The sequence below is a fragment of the Molothrus aeneus genome, unplaced genomic scaffold (assembly GCF_037042795.1).
Source record: "Molothrus aeneus isolate 106 unplaced genomic scaffold, BPBGC_Maene_1.0 scaffold_352, whole genome shotgun sequence".
In the NCBI taxonomy this organism is placed as follows: Eukaryota; Metazoa; Chordata; class Aves; order Passeriformes; family Icteridae; genus Molothrus; species Molothrus aeneus.
This window is the reverse complement of record NW_027099019.1, coordinates 71,165-75,192: the sequence shown is the minus strand read 5'-3', so window position 1 is coordinate 75,192 and position 4,028 is coordinate 71,165. Positions and strand designations below refer to the sequence as shown.

General features: G+C 50.8%; 1 long non-coding RNA gene across 1 annotated transcript; it reads left to right on the top strand.

Annotated features, from left to right (window-relative positions):
• Window positions 1-2,331: 2,331 nt before the first annotated feature.
• Window positions 2,332-3,429, top strand: LOC136570707 (uncharacterized). Its single transcript, XR_010785560.1, has 2 exons — window positions 2,332-2,410; window positions 2,539-3,429. It is a non-coding gene; the product is annotated as an uncharacterized lncRNA (long non-coding RNA).
• The last annotated feature ends 599 nt before the right edge of the window (window positions 3,430-4,028 follow it).

The window sequence follows — 4,028 nt, the reverse complement described above, 5'->3', positions numbered from 1 at the left end:
GGTCATCTCCTTTTGCATTCTCTCAGTCCTCGCAGCCATTTTCCTTGCCAGGAGATTTCTGTCCGTGTCGTGTCCCCGTTGTCTGTCACGTCCTGTTCTGTGTCACGGGTGTGCGCACACACATTTGTGCCGGAGCTGCTCTGCCCTGCCGCATAGCGTGGTGCAATAGGAGAAGTCCCGGGGACTTGAAGTTTTAATGTGGGGTGTAGTTGGACTCTAGGTGGGATTTGTAGATGGACACAGGATATCAGGAGCTCTTAAGTTATCCTGCAACAGTTTGACTCTTGTCCTAACTTTTTTTTCAGATTCAGATGGATTAAATGTGTGCCAGAGGGGCCCATCCCAGGTGAGGGGATTGCCCTGAGCAGGTCAGTCACTGTTTGTTTCTGCAGAGGGAGCATAAATGGTGGCTGTTACAGCAGTGTTCTTTGTCTCTCTTTTTAGGAAGTCAAGGCCGAGTGGGTGAGGTGAGCATTGAGTAGCGTACAGAAGCAGTTGTTATTGCTGATGTCTCAGTTTTTGTGCAGTTGTAAGCATCTCCTCTTGTTTTTGTTGTCTTTTAGCTGGTCCACTTGCCATCTATCCTGGCCGTGCATATCCGTGCCAGGTGTGTGCAGGCTTAAGGTATTGTTGTGGCATCCTTGTCAGATTTGGGAGGTTGTGTTTTCACAGTATCTCAGCAAATTTTCTGCTTTGTTTCTTTGCAGGTGCTGTCGCTGCCCTAGGCACGCCAAAGAACAGAGGAGGGCAGGTGAGTCGGAGTTTAGGCAGGCTGACTCCTAGGTGAGCGTTACACAGCAGCATGCTAAGCGTGTACCTTTTCTTTTCGCCGGTATCTTCCGGGCACCCTCTGGAGTCAAATCAAGATTTGAGGTGAGCTGGGGCAGTGGTGCGGAGGAGTCCCGGGGATTACTGTTTTTGAGGGCAATAGTCAGGTTTTCTGTTTTGTCTTAGGTACCCTGAGGAGGCTCGTAGCCAAAGCTTGGAAACGGCAGCACCGAAGCACACACGGAGAGCATCTCAGCATCCACGTCCGACCGAGGATGGATTTTGTCCGCTCCTCTTCCAAAAGCTAAGTGTCGGGGCCAGTGGCTGGGAGAAGGGTAAAAACCTTTACTCTCACAGGAGGCCATCAGATGTCAGCTTAGGGGACAGGTCTGTAGTGGGGCGGGCTCTCTGGAAGTAAAGGGAGAGGGTTTCCCCTCAGCCTCGCCAGAGCCTTTGCCGGGCAGGGCAGTTCCGACCCATCTCCACATTTTCGCGTACTTTGTGTCGTCCGCCTTCCTCGACTCGACGTCGTCACGGATCTTTCCCCCGAGGAGCTCGCCTTCACGTCCGGAGCTACGGCCACGGTCACCCGGCAGTCGGCTTCCTTCTCTAGGCTCGCCGAGCCTCTCGAGCATCCTCTTAATTGCTGTGGCACTAACTTGTTTTAACGAGTTCCGTTTCATCATCACGTGCTCTCGTCATAGGGCTTCCTTTCCTTTGGCATCATCAGCCTCTGGCTCATCTTGCGTTAGGAATCTCGGGTCCCTACGGGGACAGTGCCAGGCAGTTGTCACTCGTCTCTGTGTTATGTCGTCTGTGTCTATGTTATGTCGTCTGTGTCTGTGTTATGTAGTCTGTGTCCATTGTCTTACGTGTCACAGGCCTTTGTCACGTCTCGATGCTTTATTGGCACTATTCCGTGCCACATTGCCCATATTCTAGTCACGTTCCTTTCCGGATATCCCTTATTCCGGCATCTTTACATTTTTACTCTTTGAGACAGGAATGTCTCAAAGGGACAAGATGTTCTCATCCGTCTTCCTTCTCACTACCGGCTTTGGTAGTGCCTTTTTTTCCACGCCATTCTCTTGGACTTCTGGAGGAAGCGTCTTACACCCTCCTCACGTGACTGCAGAAGTTCTATAGGTTCTATCTTCTCAAAGGGTATAGGGCTCAAGAATTAGTATCTTCCAGAGAGTTACCTCAAGTCCTGGCTTATACTGTATGTGCTTACATTGCTTGTACCTATGCTGGCTTATACTGTATGTACTTATATTGTGTGTACCTATGTTGGCTTATACTGTATGTACTTACACTCCATGTACACTTGCACTGTATGCGTCGGCTTATATCGTGTGTACTTACGTTGTACCACTTATGGTCGGAGCTGCCCTGCCCTGGCACATAGTCACAGTTAGGTAGAACAGTTATAAAAACTTGACTGTTCATCTGTCTTTTATGGGATTTTGGGTAGAAAATTTATTGGTCCAGAGCAGGGACAAGTCCTAGCTGTCAGCCACTCGTTGACCGCTTCCTGTCGTCTCACAGGTCCCCGAGGCTACCGATTTCCCCAGAATCTACCATTTGACGTCGAGGAGCGGCAGCCAGAAGAAGCGTGGAAGCGCGTTCTTCAGCGTCTCGAGTAAGAGCCACAGGGAACGTTTAAATGGGAGGAGTGCGTGAGCATGTGTCTGTGTCTGTCTGTCTGCTCATCTCTGAGTGTGTGAGCGCATGCTGACTGGATTTAACCGTGTGACTTTTGCTTTTCAGGTTTTTCAACTCATTTGTAAATTTAGAGTAAAAAATCCCTAGCCTGGTTCCCCACCGCCACCCCCGGCTGGGTTTTTTTTTTCTTTTTTTTTTGCCCCCCGGCTGGGTTTTTTTTCCCCGGTCCCGGTCGGTCTGCGAGGCGACGTTCATCGCCAAAGTTTGGGCGCGCACCGTCCAGGGACTGGGTATTTCGTCAGGCAGGAGGATTTTTTGGAGGCTCCTGGGAACCACGTTCCTGAGGACCAAGGATTGCTGGGGTGTAATTTAGCAGTTGTGAGGGGAGGGACGGTGAGTTTGTGTGTCATTTGAAGGGGGTGTTAATGGTAGATGAGTGCTGTTTTTTGGGTGCTTTTGTTGTTTTGGGTGTCCTGTAACAATAAATCCACATGTAATGAAAATAGAAAAAGGTTATAATCTTGTGTTAATGTGTGTGTTGTGTTGTATTGCTCTGTATTGCAGTGTGAGCACAGGGTGAACTCTCTCCTCCTTGCTGTGACACCTGGGCTGGCAGGGATGACACAGTGACCTCTGCCAGCCCATGCTGCCTGTGCCATCACCTGGCACTGACGTGTTTGATGAAAATCCTTTCGCTGGGATTTTTCTCCTGAGAAGCCTCAGAACAGAAATGGAACCAATAACAATCTGGTGGCTGTGGAGTGTGGGCTGGAGATGGTTTAGCAACAGGGGCATCTTGGGTTGGTCTCCTGTGCATTGTTTCTACTTGATGACCAATCATGGTCCAGCGGTGTCGGGGCTGTGATCAGTCCCAGGTTTTTATTATTCATTCCTTTCCAGCTTTCTGATGTCTCCTTGCTCTTTTAGTGTAGTTCTAATATCTCATTTTCTTTTAATATAATAGAGATCATAAAATAATATTTCAGCCTTCTGAAAGGGGGAGTCAAGATTCTCATCTCCTCCCTTGTCCTGGAGGACCCTCAAACACCACCACAATCAGCGGCCGAGCGGGTTTGTGCGAGCCCCTCAGGAACCCTCGGCCGGTCCTGAGTCGGCAGCCCCGGCACGGCCGAGAGCGGGGAGACACTCTCTGTGCCCCGAGGGTACTGAGGGCACCTGGGCTGGGGGGAGACACTCTCTGTGCCCCGAGGGTGCTGAGGGCACCTGGGCTGGTCGGCTTTGCAGCACAAGAGACACCAGAGACAGCGGTAGATGATAAAGGGCCGACTCTTAGCAGGGGTTAATGCAAGGTTTTATTAGGAGTCCCATAGGAGCTCCTGCACCTCAGGGGGCTCCTGCCGAGAGTCCCGGGAGATGTGCCAAGGTTACATTTGAAGGGAGGTGGAAACCGACAGTAGATAACATCCTACCAACCATTAAGTGACCCTAAGGGATGGTTGCTGGGGGATAGACATATAGGACAGCGTATGGGGCAAGGCCTGAGGGGCTGACCCCTGGCCTCTGGCTAATCACTCGAGGACTTGGACCGAAACTTCTGGATGGAGGGAATGGGAGGCTGAGTGATTGACAGAGAG